Here is a 20692-nt window from a genome sequence, read left to right as displayed (position 1 = left end):
GGCAAAATCCTTGGGCTCCTGCCTGGAGCTGGGGACCAAACCAGAACCTGCTTTTCCCGGACTGTCACCCTTACTCCCTGGGGGTCATTGAGAAGGAGGGATGTCTGCCTTTTCCACTTGGAACCCTCACTTTAAGACACAGCTGCGGTGTGGGTGATCAGGGACTAAATAATATTGCCCTGCAGCCCATGAAATAAAGTTTCCACCCTATGAAAAGAGATGAGTAAAAGGGCACCCTATGGTTGGGGGCTGGGTATAGCAGGAAGGTGGGGGAACAACACTCTGCTTCTCCTGGTGTGAAACTGTAATCCTAAACTTGGACTGGGAGAGTAAGAAGTCCCTCTTTCTTTGGCTGTACATGAACTGGGTAGACATGAGGCCTGGGTGGGGAGCAGATTAGAGAGCAGATTATTTATTTCACTATTCTAGCAAAGATTTAGTAGATTTCCTTGGATGAATGTTTCTCCATTTAGGCAATTTGGACTTTAAGTGATTGCTTTAAAAAAATCTTCACCATTTAAATTACTGTTTTGGTGAGTAGAGAGTTTGCCAAGTTCCTTACTCAGAAGTCTCACCTTCTGAATGTCTTTTTTTTTTTTCTTTTAAAGAATGTTGATAAAGAGACTTATCGTCTAGCCATTTTCTCCATTGCTCTCCCAACTACATCCCTCACATGCACCAACACCACCATCTCTGTGCAATCAGCCAGGCAGATTACCTCCATGGTCCACCTGGAAAGCTGAATCTTTACTATACACGTAGCATTCAATCTATTCATTTATGATCCAGAGGAATCTATCTCCTTCTCCTTGTCTTACCTGTTGTATACTCCAACCAATCCAGCCACAGCTATGTGCATTGCACAGAGAGACCCATTATTTTCTCGATTACCTTTTGATTCAGGAGTAACAGTGAAAATCATTATATTAAACATTCCAAGCATATGAGCTCTTCATACAAGTTTACCACTTTCCCCAAACTGTTAACCTAAAAAAAAAAAAAAAAAGAATGACTATTCAAAGCCTTCAAGTTCCTCTACCCATCTGTTTCCCTTCCATGCTTAAATGGCCACTTTACTTTGAATTTAAAATAAACCTTTTACGTATTTTTTCCTCTCTTCTATCTGTCAGCTATTTAAAAGGTTAATCGCATATTTTTGTCTCTTCAGATCATCATTACATACTCACTTTCTACAAATTCCTCCAGGTACACCTCCATTTGGCTACATTCCTTCCAGCTGCCTTTCAGTATATGTCCATGTCTTTGCAAGATGCTGAGTTTATTGAATATAATCTCTTAAACTTTTGTCCTATAATTTAAAAAATCTATTTCTTTCCTTAAGATTTTTAACATTCCAGGAGTATGATTCTCTCTACACTTTCTTGTGGCTAATGTACAATTAACAGTACTATGATATACATTAAGCTGATTATTAATTTTAGTAGAATATCTAAGTAGGACACATGGGGGAAAATAAAAGAAAGACATGTTGTGCTATGTCTCAGAAATCATTTGCCTTTTAATCCTTGGAAAATCTGTTATATAAGGAAAATCAGTATATTGTTGTTAAGAGGTCTGAACTCTAGTCCCAGAAAAACTTATTTCAAACTTAATTAACATTTTTTGGAAAGCTCTTATATGCATTTCATCTAATTTTCTGGCTTTGGGCAAGTTACTTAATGTCATTGAGCCTATATTTCCACATCTACAAAATAAAATGTCTGGACACCACGATTTCTAAAGATGCGCTCCATACTAAAATTCTCTCCTTTCAGTACTCTAGAAAGTCTCTAATTATGGTTGACCGTAATTGACTTGCTGATGTCAGAACCTGGCTTGGTTAATAACGGGATGGTTGTCACTGCCAAGTCGCATCCCTGTGGTTGAGTGTCCTCGGGGGCAGGCCATATTTGGAGGCTTTCTATATGACTTGTTCATAGATGGCTATCCCATCCCTTAGGAAAGGCAGGACTCCATTGTCAGCAACTCCCTCTTAATATGTAAGCCAAATCCATGTTTCAAGAATTCCAGAAAATTGAAATTAAGTTCAGATCAGGCATATCCCATACTATTCAAAGAGAGTTTTTTAAATATACTTTCAAACATTTAATATATCACAATTTTCTTATCTTACCCCACCCCCTACTTCCATCACACACAACTTTTTCAATATGTCCAAAGCGGTATTATCCAATTTGAAATTGGGAGTAAAGGGGGTGGTCGAGGAGCCCGGAGCCAAAAGCAACACTGAAACTAATAAGAAATCCCAATTTGTTAAGTCAATGTAACTGTTTGCCAAACAATGTTTTAAATGATTTAAATATTCCAGTGTGTATTATAGACAAGTTCTCAAGTTATGTTAACCTACACACTGACAAGTTATGTGGATTTTCATGTACTAATTTACAAACTCCCTAAGAAAGAACTAAAGAATATATATATCTTTTCCTTCCTTACAAGGAAGTTATAGAATTATTTTCCTGACAACACACATGATTTGGTAACCACATCAAGCCAAAACATATCTATCATATTAGTCTCCCTATCAGGTTACACTGAAAATGTTCTCCTTATAACACTCAATAAACAGTCTCATATGTGCACCATAAACCTTTGTTATATGTGCCAGGCTGAGAAAGAGCAGAGGAGTTCTGTGGAAGGTCTTTCAGTCCCAGGTCATTTGCTCATAGTTCAGTTGGAGGAGGAACAACGGTGTTCAGGAGGGGGATTAATGAATTAAACAATGTTATTTGCCCAGGAGACTCATAGTGCTATATGCCAGTTTGAGCTACAAGGTGAAAGACCAGAAATTACAACTGGAAGCCTCATTTGAGTAAGTAATGAGTGAGCTGTGTATGGTTCATTACTCACTGTGACAGAGATTGGTTATAATATGTAAGCTGCTTTATTAGGTGTCAATCTTATGGGACTTAGAAGACACTTTCTAAGAGAGGACCTCTATTTTGACTTGTGTGTGCTTATTCAGGAATAGTAGGAAAATCATTTAGCTTTGGAATGAGATCTCTGCTAAAGGTATGAAGGAATTACCTGGAAATTGAGATCTTCTTGACCAATTTGGCACACCATCTAGGGATATGGTGAAACATGCTGACTCCTTAAGCTGTGTCATAAGACATAAGTAGAGAAATGAGATACTCACAAAGTTTTGTCTTGGAATAATAAGATCTGAGATATAGTTTGTTTTTAGTAAAATTATGAACAGTCAAGGACTGTTTTTTTAATGTTTTATTTTTATATTTTTTATTTTATATTTATTTTTAATATTTTTATATTTATTTTATATTTTATTTTATATTTATTTTATATTTTTATATACAAGTATTTTTATGTTTCTATTTTAGGGGAGGAGGGGCAGAGAGAGAGAGAGAATCTTAAGCAGGCTCCATGCCTAGCACAGAGACCAATGTGGGACTTGATCTCACAACCCTGAGATCATAACGTGAGCCAAAACTGAGTCAGACATTTAATCGACTGAACCACCCAGGTGCCCCTCAAAAAATATTTTTAAGCACCACTTTCTGCCAGGCACTCCAATATAATCATATATAATAATTTATATTATATATATATATACATATATATACAGACATATATATAATAACATGATAGAAACAGAAATATATATGTATTTATATATACAAACATAGATATAGTGTATATATATAGAGAGAGAGAGAGAGAGAAAGAGAATCAGTTCATTTCTGGAGGCAAAACAATAACTTTTAGGAGTATAAAACTGGGATGAACATTGAAAAAGATAGCATGGAGAAAATATTGATATGCAGAGAAAATTCAGATAAAAGCTGGTAGTGAGAAAAATAAACTAAGCATGGTGTGTCAGTGGAAGAGAAGAAATGCCTCAAGCTAGGGGAGAAAGTGATAACCTAAAACATGTTATTGAGTTTTCCAGCCTCCTAGAAGGCTAGAATGCCTCTGAAAATTCTCTCAAGTTTATCAACCACCCAATAAAAAAGCCTTGATTAAATTTTTATTTTTCACCTTAGAATGAAGAAACTTTAGAATGGGTAACTGTCCCCGAGGCATCCTGCCTGCAGTAGATGCAAGGACAGAAATTAATTGATTTATTCAACTGTTTTGTGAGTATAGTCATAGGGAATTCTAAAATAAAAATATGTTTTTGTTGTTTATATCTTAAGGTAACTATATTTACACAAAGAAAGCGACAAATGTCACATTGAGATAATATAGAGTAAAAGTCCAGAATAAAGCATGCGGGACCTTGCATCTGAATCAGATGTCAACAACCTATAAGACATTGTAGTATAGCACATACCATCCTAAGCAAAGAGATTTGAGGGCTTTAATAAAAGTACCAAAATAATAGTTACAGCAGTGGAAATAGAAGCATAGCAATCAGGGTAAGAGATGATCAAGGAGGGGGGCTCCCTACCTGAGAGTTGGTCATCCAGAATTACTGGATATTTTCAGTAATGGAGAACTAATTGGGATAGCTCTACTTAGCAATTGTTTCTTCTGATATTAAGCAGGACTCTCCCTCCATAGTATATATCCATGAGTCTTCACTATGGTCTTTGGAGTTACAGTGAATAAATAAACGCCTTCTTCAAAAATTCATAAATAGCTTTTGTCGTGTGTTTCAACTGTGAAATCAGTGAATTCCCCTTCCATTTTGTTCCTCAGTTTACTACTTCTCTCTCCTCCAATATAAATGATCTTTCACACTCTACCAGACATGCATGTATCCCATACCTTCCTGATTTCTGAGTTCATCTTTTCTCCACCAGAGCAGAAGATTTGATTCTATCAGTTACATTTGCAACGAATCTCAGTTCTAGTTAAACAAGGATTTTAAGGCAATAATAATCCATGTCTGTCTTCTTCAAACTCTTCCTCTTTTTGTCACTTGAGAAGTCAACACAATGAGAAGCTCTAAAATGTTTCTTCCATATTGTGAGTTTAACTATCTCCAAGAGTGGAAGATGGCATGGGGTGCACATGTATGTTCCAAAACCAGAAACCTCCATCACAGAGGTTATCTTTGTCAGAGTAGGCTGACAACTAAGACAAACAACCTCAAAATCTTAATAGCTTAAGGTGGGGGAGAAACAACAACAACTTCTTAAGTCTTAAGAACAAAATGCTTGTTTCTCCTTCAGGTCACACAACTCTAATATGATTGGTGGGGGATCCAAGATTCCAGTGGGTCATTCAGGAGCCCAGGGTTTTTCATCATTTTCCCTATCAGCTTCTGGTGCATTACACTTCTTTACAATTTTCTCTGTATCTAGACTGGAAACATTTTTTCTGAGTGTCATTCATCATTTTTATCCACATTCCATTGCCAAGAACTCAGTAACACATCCTCACTTATCCAGAAAAGAGAAATCAGGAAATAATCTGGCTGTGTGTCTAGGAAAAAGAGAAATGAGTCTGTAGTCTCTGCCCCAGAGGCATATATATTGGTGTATTTAGATAAGTCTGGGCAGAAAAAAAAAAAAAAAAGAGGTGGAAGCAAATGAAGACCATATAATAGGGCTTTTGTTCTGGAACCAGTGATTCATAGATAAGAGCACATTTATGCTATAAATTATTATGATACTGATGAAATTAAAGAAGAAATGAGACTGTCATTCCTGACATGTAGACAGAGAAGATGCCTTGTTTTGAACTGCTTTCCCCACATCTGTGACTATTCTGGCATGTAGTAGGAGATCACAAAAAGTCATTAAGTGAATTGGCATAGAGTGCAGAGCTAACAAAATTAAAATAAAGGCCTATGTGGACTGGCTATGACAAAGTAATGTTAACTGCCATTTATGTATATTACTTACCTTTATGTCTAATTAATATATAGGCAATAAAGATGAAGAGTTTGATTATATACTACACAAATTAACATATTATAAAATTTATTTGATTTCAACAGTAATCTCTGTAAAAATGTACTCCATCTTTCTGGTTTGATTGTTTATAAAGTCCTCTGGATTGGAGAGTGTAGTGGACAAACATAGCAGAGTCAGCAGAGATTTAATTAAGTTTACTTCACAGAATATACTTTGGACCTGATTGTTTTGTACTTACCAAACAATCACAGAACAATATTCTGTGAAAAGACGAAGGAAAAAAAATGACAAATTTAGCTGCTCACATTTTGCATGAGGCTGGTCTTGGTGCCTCTACTTTGATGTTCTGTACGTATGTTCAATACTTGATGTCAAGGTAGTCCTACAAACACTGACACGATCTAGTTTCCATAGCATAAAAATGCTTTTAAAGGAGTGAGATCTTCCTGTAGAAGAATATTCTGGAATGTTACTAGCTTCATATCTTTTTATCTCCGAAAATACAATATTTTTCATTCTGGCTAAATCAAATAGTTTGAGTACTGGCTTTAATTTTCTTCTTCAAGACAGTTATCATAATGTTATCAGGGGAGTAGGGTAAGAGAACTAAGATATTTTCAAAGGTTAAGAAGTTTAAATTACAAAACAGTGTACATGTGTCAAAGATCATATTCTGTGTATATGCAAAATATTCTGTATCACAAAATAATTATATGTAATAGCAAACAAAATGTTATGTTTTTCATATATTCAAATAGATGCATATATTTACTAGTTTGAACAATATGAAATTAATCATATTTGACTGTTTTTTAATGTATAAAAACGGTAATTTCATATGGTCGAATCCAACATACACACGTACCCCCCCCAACACACACATTTTATTCTCACAACATTATCTTTTCATCAGCAGTGACCCAGCCAGATGGATTCATTCAACTCAAATTAGTGGTAAAGAAAGACAGACTCTTAAAATTGCATTATTTTATGCTGACAGAACTCTTTTGAAGAACATTTTCCCGCTGAGCTTGTGTGAGGACCAAATTCTGTGTCCATAAGTTATTTCTGACTTGCTATGTGCTTTTGGATCTTTTTACCCCACTTTCTGTGTGTAAGTGACTCAGGAATACCACTAATGATGCAGTAAATTTATCCAAAAATTTTCATAATAACCAAATAACCACTATTTGTTTGGAGATTTGTGACAGATTTTTGGGAGAAAAATCCTTTGCAGTTGTTAAGGAATGCCACAATCTTTCCCAGTAATATCAGAGACCTTTTAGACACACCCCCCAGTTAAATTGTAAGGTAGGAAAAAGTGGGAAAGTAAGTCTCAGCTACCAGAGGAAATGTTTTCATACTTGAGTATACTGATTAATTGCTTTGAAGAGAATGTTTCTGTGAAGTTTCTGTAACAAAATGTCACACAAGATCATTCTCTCCAGACTAAAATATCTTTAGAGCTGGTAGAAGATGCCAATTTAAAAACAAGATGTTTGCTATGGAGTGTTTGTATCTCCAAAATTCATATGTTGAAGCCCTAATCCCCAATGTGATGGTATGTGGAGGTGTGGCCCTTGAGAAGTAATTAGGTCATGGGGGTGGAACATTCATGAATGGAATTAGTGCATTTATAAGAAGAGACATGGGAGAGATCATCTCTCTTTTGCATGTGAGGATATAGCAAGAAGGCAGTCATCATGCAAACAAGGAAGGGAGCCCTTACCAGACACCAGATCGGCTAGAGTCTTGATTTTAGACTTTCCATCCTCCAGACCAGTGAGAAATGATGTTTATTTAAGCTACCTAGTCTATGACATTCTGTTATAGCAGCCCAAACTAAGGCAATATCTCTTCAAATTTTATTTACCTTCAGCTACTTAAACTCAGGAGCACAGTCACCACTAAGAGATAATTTGTGCATGAATCACTGAATGAAATCATGGAAGAGAGTTGACTGATCCTCTTCCTCAGGACTCATAGTGTCACCTTCATTAGGTTCAATTTTTTTGTTCAGTCTGGGAAGATACACAGTGAAAAATGTATTCCACCAAAAGACCAAACAGAAAAACAACCCAACATTAAGAATTATAAAGTCTTAATGCTTCCTTTTTTAAAAAAAATTCTTTTCTAAGTACTTTTACCAAGAACTTTTTCTCACTATATTAATCAGTAAAATTTTGGATGTAGTTGTCCATGCATATTACTAACCTACTGTGGTTGCAGTCAATAGCTCTACTTTCTGTAACCACTTTGAAGTTCCTGATCTGACACGGTACACTCTTACACCTGGATCTTGGAGTAGATCTGACACCTAAGTAGAAACTTGAAAAACTGAGCATTCTATAGCCTGTATGAACTAGTTCCTACTCTGTGCTCCAGACCTTTAAACATCCCTTGTAAAAATACTGAACTTTATGATTCCTTTCTCCCTCTATGTTTTTCAGCCAACATGACAACCTTGATTAAACTAAATGTCTATGTTGTGCCTGCACCCAAGTAACTGAAGATATATGGGTCACAATTTGTTATAAGAACTTTGTTTTAAAATTATATCTACAAATATCAAGTGGGTCTTCAACAATGTCAAGCAATCCTACTGAGATTTCCTGATCAAATGGCTCTCTCAATCACTGAAATAATTATTTTACATTTTATTTTATAGCATCTTCTCAAAATTTCAACAATTTATTTCATTATTGACAAATCAGAAGGAGCAGAAGAAAAATATCTTATATCCCTGCCACCAAATTGACTAGCGTGTAATTATCTGACCTGGCACAGTTTGATGTTTCCTTTATCACTGTAGACAAAGTATTATTATTTCTATTAGAAACCATACTGTATTTGAGATTCATATACCATTTTCTCTTGTCAGCTCTAGGAATGGACTAGTAAAACGTTCTTCCTTTCTTATTGCATCCTAAATTTTACTCTTGCTAAAAGATCATTCTCTCCAGACTAAAATATATTTAAGCAAACAAATAATATCTGCCTAGAGTCTCCATGTCTTCTCTAGTGCTGCTGTACGTCCCTTTCCTCTTTAGAGAAGTTATTGTGAGAATTGTCTTTAGACAGTTTTCCTGCTTTCTTTCCTTCATTTGCTCTTCAAACACAGCAATTCTGTCTCTGTATTAAAACTGTTCATGTCAGGGCGCCTGGGTGGCTCAGTTGGTTAAGCGACTGCCTTCGGCTCAGGTCATGATCCTGGAGTCCCGGGATCGAGTCCCACATCGGGCTCCCTGCTCGGCGGGGAGTCTGCTTCTCCCTCTGGCCCTCCCCCATCTCATGCTCTCTCTCTCTATCTCATTCTCTCTCTCAAATAAATAAATAAAATATTAAAAAAAAAAAAAACTGTTCATGTCAGAGTGAAGGTCAGCTTCTATATTGCCAAATCCAATGATCAATTTCAGGTTGAAATTGTAGTCTTAGTCTTGGTCACAACCAATTTTGTTTTCACAGTTTTTAAACAATACAACCAGACAAAATGAAATTGACAATGGAATTTTAATTTTAAAAGTAGTTTAAACAAATGTGCTGTGGTTGTCAAAATTTGCCTGGCAATCTTTCATTACATTGTTGGACTAGTGATAAATTTCTTGTATGAAACTGTTCATCAGAGAACTTAGTCTTTAGTTAGTGCTAAATTCAAATTTGCAGCTAGGATGGGTCTTCACTTCAGGAAAAAATGCATTTTTCACCATGGGTTGCTCTCTATCTACTTATTGATACATAAGAAGACTTCTAGGATGTCTAAACACGGTGGAGCGATCGCTAATCATATATAAATAATTCCCTGAGAATGTTACTTGTTATCTTACACCCAAGAAAATGTCTTTATACTTGTATATTATTTCTGAGTCAAATATTTTAAATCGATGGGAAAGAATCTTTAAGGTATTCACAACTAAATTCATCAGGAGCTGAGCAAAGTAATAAAGTTTGGAGTCACAGAATTTTCATTCTACTTTTAAAAACTCAAGGTTCAAACAATAGAGAAAATAAAGTTATGTAATAAGTTGTTTATCTAAACTTTAAAGGAACAGATATTGGGATTCAAATATTACCAATTTAGGTTCTACTTTTCAATCAGTTACTTAAATTTATTTTGCTTAGGATTTCCTAAACTGACTCACTCTCTGGTTTATGCTGGGTTTTTATCACTTAAGTTTTGTGAGCTGTCATATTTTCAAAAAACAAAATTTTTGAAAGCACATAAACACAAGAAGTAATATAATAAAGATCCATATTGCCTCCACATAGTTAAAATCATGCTAACATTTTATTATCATTATTTTAAGACAGTTTTAAAATAATTACTTGTATGTAAAATTTAAGTATTTTTGGCCCTCAACCAGTGAAGTCACATGCTCACTATATTTAGTACTTTAAAAAAAAACATTTAAGAATTTACATAAAACATTTTACTATATATATGTTGCTATGCAACTCTTTCACTGAAAACTATTCTCTCAGTTTTTGTCATGTTATTTCATCCAGTCTGTTTGTAGCATTGCATTATATAAAACTTGGCTGTCTTTCTATTGACTATTTACTTCATTTCAGTGTTTCACTATCTCAGTGTCCCATTAATCTTAGATACCACTAATTGGTCTCCAGAGAGGTTACCATAAATAAGAGAAAAACTTTAAACAATAAAAAAATGAAATAAAATGATAGAGGAAGCCATAGGTTCATAGGCAAATATGAACCAAAAGAACAGTAAAATGGCAGTCTTAAAATCTGTTCAAATAAAATTTGAGGCAAAACGATATCACATGGGAAAGAGAACAGTAATATATAATGGTAAAAAAAATAGAAAAGAAGATATATCCATCATAAACAGATATACAACTAATAATAAATTTCTCCAATATATCATACATAGAGGAATATGTAAGTCATCAGATTTAATCAATCAATCAGACAAATATAAGCAGAAATAATGAAGATCTGAAAAATAGCACTAATAAACCCAAGCTATTGCATACACAAGATACAGAAATATTATTTTCAAGAACACATGAAATATTAAGGAAACTAGACTATGTTTAAGGTAACAAAGGAAGCCTCAGTGAACACTAAAGAATCAACTCCATGGAAATGATATATGCTGATATTGCAAAAAAAAAAAAAAAAGGAAATGGAATCAGAAGGGGAAGAGTAGCTTCCATCTTTTTTTATACATAAGAAAATCATATTACCCATTTTAAATAAAATGTGGTTTTAAATGTATTCAAAGGAATAATTAAGAGACTTTTAGCATTAAATTAAATCTTACACACCATAATTTATGAAACAAAGTTAAACCAGTGTTTAGAGAAACTTAAGCATTTAAATACATTTATTAAGAAATAGAAAAGGTTAAAAATAAGCTGAACATTTCGACTTGGGGGCAAATCCTTCCCAAAAGGAAACAAAAGTAAACACCACCAACAACAAAGTGTAAAGTTCAATAAAGTAGAGATTAAACATAGTTTATAAGTTTAATAAAAATTAAAAGTCGGTTCTTATATGTACTTAATCACACCTTTAATAAAACTGGTTAAGAAAAAAGGAAAGAAGATGCATCTAGCAATGTACAGATTTCAAAAGGGCAATAACTATAACAGAATGAACTTTAAAAGTATTATGAAACAATATGACTAATATGCTTTGGAATCTAGATAAAGTGGTTAAATTCATAGAAAATATAAAATATTTTCAAAAAGCAATGAATATCTTGAATAACAAAATTAAAAATTTTAAATGATTTTCTTTTTTTTTTTTAAATATTTATTTATTTGACAGAGATAGCGAGAGAAGGAACACAAGCAGGGGGAGCGGGAGAGGGAGAAGCAGGCTTCCCGCAGCGCAGGGAGCCCGATGTGGGGCTCGATCCCAGGACCCTGGGACCATGAACTGAGCCGAAGGCAGACGCTTAACGACTGAGCCACCCCGGCACCCCTAAAAAATTTTAAATGATTTTCAAAGACTTCTCCACCCCAAAATCTTCAGGTCCGGGGGATATTTGAGTTTCAAGAAACACTTCAGTTCTGTAACTAATAATTTGTTCCAAAAAAAAGAAAGAAAGAAAGAAAGGAAAAGAAAGAAAAGAACAAAAGCTGTTCAGTTCATTTTATGAGGGTGAAATAATCATGCTTACCCAGTGGCAAAACTCCCATTTAACTTATGCATGTGTGTGTGTGTTTGTGTGTGTGTTTAGATGATATACTGGTGAACAAGGTAAAGAGCTCCAGATAAAACAAAAGATGGGCAAGTGTCCCAATGTCTTTGACAAGTCACTGTGTGACAAAATGGGGACTGTGCTAGATTGAAAGAGGTCAAAGGGATATAAAAATAACATACATCCCATTTAACTTTTTAACTAAGTGAGAAAATGACAAAAATCCTACATAAAGTATTAAATATTTAAATTCAAATATGTACCATGATCAAATAAGTGTATGCAAAGAATGCAAGGATGCATCAAACAGAAGTACGATCAATGTAATTCATCACATTAACTAAGAAAGATTGTAATTTTCAAACTCAATGAATAAAAATAATTTGGTAAAATTTAACCACTATTTATAATAAAAACTCTTAGCACACTAGGATTAAAAGAGGATTTCTTTAATCAGAAAATATTTTACTCATGGGAAAATCTTTAGATGGATAACTCTACCAAGAACAAGAGAAAAATGCTTCCTGTCAGTGTTGCTATTTAACATATTAGGGGTTCTAGACAACATCATTGAAAAGAAAAAAAAAGAAATATTAGTTATAAATGTAAGTGTTGAAAGGAAGCAGAAAATATGTCATTATTTGCAAAATGTTTATAATCATTTATTTCCAAAAATGAATATAATCAATAATCTGTTGAAACCAATAAGATAGTCCAGCAATTTTATCAAGTAAATAATCAGTCTAGAAAGTCAGTAATGTTTCTTTACATCATCAAACACCTACAAAGAATTAAAAAAACAAGGTGACATTTACATTAACTCAATCCCAATGAAAGTAACTAATAATTAACTAAGTATACACTAATCTCTATAGAGAAAAAATATAAATCCCAAGTAAAGGGTGTTAAATGAATGAATGGGAAGATCATGCTTGCTCATGGATGGGATCACTCAATTAAGACAGAGGCTAATTCTTCCCAAAATATACTAATATAATGTGATCCAATCAAAGTAGCAGTCAAATATTTTTAAAGAATAGGTAGTTGTATTAAAATATTAAATGAATTAATGAATGTCTGCAAATAATTGAATGAATTTCATTAAAAAAGACTGATGAAAGAGATTTGCCCTATCAGATACTGACATATTTTAAATGATATTAAAAATAAACAATTTTTGAAAATTATTAGGCAAATAGATAAAGGGAAAATACAGAGATCTCAGAGTCAGTCTTTATATAATAGGAACTTATATGATAAAAATCGTTCCACAAATGAGGAAAGGAAGAATTGTTAATAGATTGTGTTGAAAATATGGTCTATTACATGGAGACAAAAAACAACTAAACAAAAAAAGCAGAACAGAACTTGATCCCTGCTCAATGACAAATAAAGAGGAGAATTTGGATAGGATAAAAATTTAAGTATGAAAGGTAAAACTATAACATTTATAAACTATTAACAAGTAATTTTGTAAGCTAGTGGTGGGGAAGAGCTTCTTAAATAAAAGTTCAAAATTACAAAATATAAGTCATAAAATGGGAAATAGGACGTGGTGATTAGATCAAAATCAAGATATCTGTCCAATTACACAACAAGGTCATGGAATTAATGGAATGGGGAAAGATGTTTACAATGCCTCAAACTGACTTGTAAAATAAATTCTCACATACGTCCACCGAGGGATCTAATTAAAGATGTTTACTGCGGTATTGTTAATAAGCATTAGGCAACAGCTAAGAGTAATGCATTAAATGCCCATATAACAACATGGGTGAATCTTAAACATAGAGTAAAGTGAAAAAAGCAAAAAAGAAACATGACATTGGAGATATCATACCACTTGCACCTGTACCCAACAAAACAGTGTCCATTTAGTTAGTACACAAATAAAATGATAGGCATTGAAACCTTTAAAATGGTTCTTACAGATAGGATGACCCGTATCTCCTCATTTGCCTGGGACAGCTTAGGTTATACCTGTTTAGGCATTTTTCTGTCTAATTTCGGACTTCATTGTTTTAACAAAATATATATTTTTTAATTATTGCTTTGAAATAAGCCTAGGGAGGAGGGGTAGGTAGACCTCTACTTTGTACTTCCAACCTCTGCCATGGACTCAACTAATAGTAAAAACATACTAAGCGAATGATTATTTTAACACATGCTTAAATCTGAAATCTGACCACATATAATCTGCCTTCTTTTCCTTTTCTCAATCCTTTCCAAGTAAAAAATAGTACCTCCATTTCCAGAGCATCAAGATGGGCTCCCATTAATAAATCAAGTATATTCCTTCAGACCTTGAGGAACTGTGAGAGAAGTATTTATTAAACCTTTCCTGTTGGGTACTTAATGTAGCAGCCTGGTATGCAATGGCCTGAATTGTAGCCTATAAGATGCACAAAGGCATCATGCATTGGATGTTTGGGTCAACTTAAATAAGATAAATTGTAAGTAGAGTGTACATGTAATACACTTGTGAAATGGAGCCTGACCAGTCCTGCTGTAGAGCATATGGAGAATCACCTGAATGTTTTTGCCCCAGTGGTGTTATCAATTATTATATAGCAAACATCTACCACCACTTTTTAAACTTGTTTGGTAATGTTTTTGAGGACTTGGAATAAATCTGTTAGGAGGAATGAGCTCAAAAGTTAATGCTGGAATTTAGTGAAAACCAAGATACTTAATTCTGGCCTTTCAAGAAAGTTGAAAATGAATGTGTAACTTACACAAGTATTTGTTGACATTTACCATTCACCATGGAAGGTATTCACTATGCCACCGACTACATGGAAACTAGTAGACACAAATCTGCTAAAGAAGCATTGGCATCTATTTTTTTTTAATTTTATTTAATTACGTTACGTTAATCACCATACATTACATCATTAGTTTTTGATGTAGTGTTCCATGATTCATTGTTTGCATATAACACCCATTGCTCCATTCAATACTTGCCCTCTTTAATACCCATCACCTGGTTAACACATCCCCCCACTCCCCTCCCCTCTAGAACCCTCAGTTTGTTTCTCAGAGTCCATGGTCTCTCATGGTTCGTCTCCTCCTCTGATTCTCCCCCCTTCATTTTTCCCTTCCTACTATCTTCTTCTTCTTCTTTTTTTTTTTTAACATATAATGTATTGTTTCAGAGGTACAGGTCTGTGATTCAACAGTCTTACACAATTCACAGTGCTCACCATAGCCCATATCCTCCCCACTGTCTATCAGCCAGCCACCCCATCCCTCCCACCCCCCATCACTCCAGCAACCCTCAGTTTGTTTCCTGAGATTAAGAATTTCTCATATCAGTGAGATCATATGATACATGTCTTTCTCTGATTGATTTATTTCACTTAGCATAATACCCTCTATTTTAAAAGTTAATAGTTGATATAAGGAAATTGTGTCCAAATATATGTATAATTGCAGACAATAAGGCATATATTACTCTCTACAACATGACTTTTCATTGAGATCTATATGTGTGCTCCTACATTAATTTTATTCACTTTTTAATCTAAGTTTATACATGAAAGGTGAAGAAATAACTACTATAGTGTTGGCTCCATTGGCAGAAGAAGTGGATTCAAAACCAGTTAATTTCTTCCCTATTTATATTTAAATATCCATATTTATAGGTCATGTATTTTAAAGAGAGAGTTGGTTAATTTCACTAATGACTTTATTTTTTTTATTCTGTTCAAGAACTCAAAACAAAACTTTTGTTAAGTTTATTCCTTCAAAAGTGAATTAACTGTCATTACTGTAGAGAATGCTATTACCAACTGATTTTAAAAGTTAGAGGGATATTTTAAGAAATGTATTTATGAATTCAGAAAATGTTAAGCAAATTCAAATAAAATTAAAACTGTTTTAATTGTTTAAAAATAAACTGTAAACTGTATAGATATATTTGGGATAAAATTACTAAAAATGCCTTAGTAACAAGAATACGTATAAAAGATATACAGATTTGTGGGATGAAATCACAGAATAGTTGAAGTACAGGAAAGAACATAAATGGGTATTTCACAGTAGAGGAGAAAGGCATAGCTAACACAGTGGAAAAGTCAACCTTCAAAGATTTTCAAACTGAAATCACAATGAACCTTTATTTTATTCCTACTATATTGGAATAAAAGAAAAAAAGCTGTGACACCCAGAGTTAGTGAGATTGCAAAGACAGTAGCATTAATGTGTACTGGCTGGCATGCATAGCGATATTTATAGTTGAATTGTTTTTGTGAAAAAGCTCTGCTGTCTATTAAACTAAGAATAGAATGAAAGGTGATGGGTTACTACAATAAAATACTACACAGTGTGAAAGCAAATAAACTAGAACCACACATATCAGCATGGACAAAGCTCACAAATACAGTGTTTAGCCAAATAAGCAAGTCACCTTAGGAGACATAAGCCAGGTATGTTAAATATTCAAAATGAGTTACTATATTGTTTAAGAACTTGTACAAGTTAAAAACAAAACAAAACAAAACAAAACAAACAAGAATTCAAGCACAAAATTCACCACTGAAATGAGAGATGACATCACAGAAGGTAAATGCAGCTTCCATAGGTTGAGGGCCTCTCTGTATTCTATATTAGGTGGAAGATGTATATTAGGTGAAACATATATACTCATTTATTATGATATTCTTTATATATTTTATAAAAGCTTACAGCCTTTTGTATATTTTAGGTATTTTTTAATTTTTAAAAATTTTAAAAAGATTTTATTTATTTATTTGAGAGAGAGTGCGAGCAGCGGGGAGAGGTGGAGGGAGAAGTAGACTCCCCACTGAGCCCTATGCGGGGCTCAATCCCAGGATCCTGGGATCATGACCTGAGCAGAACGCAGATGGTTAACTGATTGAGCCACCCAGGCATTCTCTTAGGTATTTTTTTTTTTTTTAAGTTTTACTGTTAAAATAAGAATTAAGGAGATATACAGATTCAATATAAATAATAATCCTTGCACTTCCAAATATAAAAACTCCAAACATAAAAACGATGTCAAACTTTGGGGCATGGATAAACCTTAACTTGAATTAAAAACACAAAGGACCAGAGTATACAGAAAAGAAATGTAATTTAGTGAATGGGAAAATTTTGTAGGAGAATTAATTGAGCAGTCAGAAGATGATAAGAAATGATAAGAAAACTTGGGGCACCTGGGTGGCTCCGTTGGTTAAGCGACTGCCTTCGGCTCAGGTCATGATCCTGGAGTCCCGGAATCAAGTCCCACATCGGGCTCCCTGCTGAGCAGGGAGTCTGCTTCTCCCTCTGACCCTCCTCCCTCTCATGCTCTCTGTCTCTCAATGTCTCTCTTGCAAATAAATAAAATCTTAAAAAAAAAAAAAGAAATGATAAGAAAACTTAAGAAATACGGAGATTATATATAAATAACTGAAAACATCCTCATACTGAGTCCCAGAAAGGAAGATATATACATATGCACATATAAAAATATGAAAATATTTGAATAAATTATAAGTAAAATATCCTCAAATTAAATAAATAGTATTTAGTAATTAGTTGACATTCCCATATGCCAGGCATTGTTCTAAGACCTTTGCATATGTTAATTCATTTAGCACTCAAAAATCCATGTGGGGAAATTATTATTAACCACGTTTACATAAGACAGAGCTAAGGAAGACAAAAAGCCCACACATTTGGTAATAATAGCCCCACAATATGAACTCAGACAGTCTGCCTTGAGCCATTGCTCTTAACCATGATAAACAGTCTCTCTAAATGAATGAATGAATGAATGAATGAATTTCCTAGAAAATAAGAATTAAAGTGTATTTGTATGTTTTCTTATCTTGATGAAGTTTATTCACCAAACATACAACAGAGATCAAAGTTAATGTGGCAACTTTAGATGTATTTCCTTTAAGATTAGGGACAAGGATGATTATTATAATCAACTTTTTAATAGTTTACTGGAACTTCTCTAACATTACAACCAAAAAAAAAAAAAAGAGAGAGAGAGAAAGAGAGATGTATAGATAGAAAGGGAGATATAAAATTCTCAGTATAAGCATACAATATTGTATTCTGTAAGAAAAAGCACAAATTATTCCAAGTGTGTGATAATCCAACAAGATTTCCAGATTCATGTATAACCCCCCCCCAAAAAAATTAGTCATGGTTCTTTATTACCACAATGACAAAAAAAAAAAAAATCAGGGCATAATATATAATTTACAGTAACAACAAAAGTGTTCAAATGCATAATGATTGACTAAACAAGGTAGGCACAAGGGAATTAACATCTGATAGGATGGCACCACAAAAAATTGGGATAAAGTATGAACTATTGACAAACAAATGATATTAAGAAAATTTATTCCCAACAAAAAATATATCAAACTAGGGCGCCTGAGTGGCTCAGTCGTTAAGTGTCTGCCTTCGGCTCAGGTCATGATCCCAGGGTCCTGGGATCGAGTCCCACATCCGGCTCCCTGCTCAGCGGGAAGCCTGCTTCTCCCTCTCCCATTCCCCCTGCTTGTGTTCCTGCTCTCGCTCTCTCTCTGTCAAATAAATAAAGAAAATCTTTAAAAAAAAATATATATATATATCAAACTAAATACCTACCTCTTTTCTGTATAGTGATACATTCCATTTGAATTAAATTTAAATATGAATATTAAAGGTAAAAAGTTAATAGAAGAAAATATATGTAAATATTATTGTGGCCCAATGGGGAAGAGACTTTCTTTAAGAAGATCCAAATATCACAAATCATAAGGAAAAAATATGATGTGTATGTGATTCTTTCAAAAATTAAGATTCCTGTTGACATTAACATTAATGTAGAAATTGATGGAGCATAGGAAATTCAGTCTTCTTTTGTAATAAATATTTTGTAAAGTTCTTTCTATAGTAGATCATATATCATTTTTAAAGTCACAATATATTTGTGTAATATAAGGTGAAAGTATATTAACTAAATTTAAAATATTCAGTACTTGAATGGTATATGCTTGGTCAGGACTATATTAGATTTATACATAGACTCGCTATGACTTCAAGGCTACCGTGTTAATTACGCAAGAATGTTTCATTAGGTCCTCAAACACCAATAGGATCGTTGGCATAAATGATACAATCTTTTAAGTTTTAATGAGGTGTAATTGATATAAAAACTTCACATATTTAACTCCTACAATTGGATGAGTTGGACATATTCACACCTTTGAAACCATCACCATAATCAAAGTAACAACCATCTGCATCACCTCAAAAGTTTCCTGTGTACCTGCTATTATTGTGAACTTGTTGTTGTTTTGTGTGTTTTGTTTTTCTGTGTTAAGAAGAGTTAATATGAGATCTACTCTCTTACTAAATTTTTAATGTGTACAATATAGAGTATTATCAACTCTCAGCACCATGTTGTATAGCAAATCTCTGGATCTTATTCATACTGTGTAACTGACATTATATACCCATTGAACAACTCCTCATCTCTCCCACAATATGCCAAGATAAATCCTCCAACCACTGAGGTAACCAAAAATGCCTCTGTACATTTTCAGAAAATCCAAAGGGGGGAAGAATCCCCTTTCCTGAAAGCCATTACCTTAGACCAAGTTCAGAAATGATCAACAAATGACAAATTGGAAAAAGCCATCTGCCATGTTTTAAACTCTCATATATTTTATACCTCGGCTATATGAGGAATTCCTGAAAATGAATACATAATTGACAGAAAAGAAAAACGCAACCTAGAGGCCCAGAAGAAGGAAAGGAATAACTGGTGAGCTAAAGTACCTGAGGAGAATGGGAGAGAGGGTGGGATTTAGATGACCTTTGCAAGATTAACTTATAATAAACAAAATACAAACCCCTTTGTGGGAGGGAGAAAGGAAAATAGAAATCAAGACAGAAAAAGGAAAGAAAGAAAGAAAGAAAGAAAGAAAGAAAGAAAGAAAGAAAGAAAGAAAGAAAGAAAGAAAGAAAGAAAAGAAAAGAAAAGAAAAGAAAAGAAAAGAAAAGAAAAGAAAGGAAAAGAAAGGAAAAGAAAGAAAGAAAGAAAGAAAGAAAGAAAGAAAGAAAGAAAGAAAGAAAGAAAGAAAGAAAGAAAAGAAAGAAAGAAAGTGCTAAGATCCAGGAGGTTCCTGTATGATGGTTTTGTTTTATCCTGGGACTTATCCTAAGATTTTATTGAGAAAAATTTAGATTTCAGGGAAATTACTTTTCCAGATACCATGCATTCTGTCTTCTGTGAGGATGCCACTTTAGGATGTACTTTAGCTATTTAGACCTTTTATAACATTTAGGACTATTGACTAAGGTTTGGTATGTGAAAATATTTTAAAATCCAGAAATAGTACAGGGAAAAATAAGAAACTCTTGCAATGTAGATTAGGGAAAGCTTCAGAGAGGAGGTAATGTCTACCCTGGTTGGTTGATTAGGTAAACAGGGAGGAAAGGTAATCTAGTCAGAAGGAAAGAGTAGGTGCAAAGACCAGAAGATTAAAACCAGGTTGGTTAGTATGTCTAAAGCACAGAATACTAGATTTGGGAACACAAAGGTAGTGGAAGAGTGGAGAAAGATTGTGCATTCCCAAACAGATTTAATGTCTATACTATGGCTCTGTGTGCTTGTGTACATGTGAGTGTATAGAGTTATGTCTGTCTGTCTATCTTTCATCTATTTATC

Source organism: Mirounga angustirostris, unplaced genomic scaffold, assembly GCF_029215605.1.
Source record: "Mirounga angustirostris isolate CCGP_5_RB_7025 unplaced genomic scaffold, mMirAng1.0.hap1 SCAF_9, whole genome shotgun sequence".
Lineage (NCBI taxonomy): Eukaryota > Metazoa > Chordata > Mammalia > Carnivora > Phocidae > Mirounga > Mirounga angustirostris.
This window is presented reverse-complemented; position numbering follows the sequence as displayed.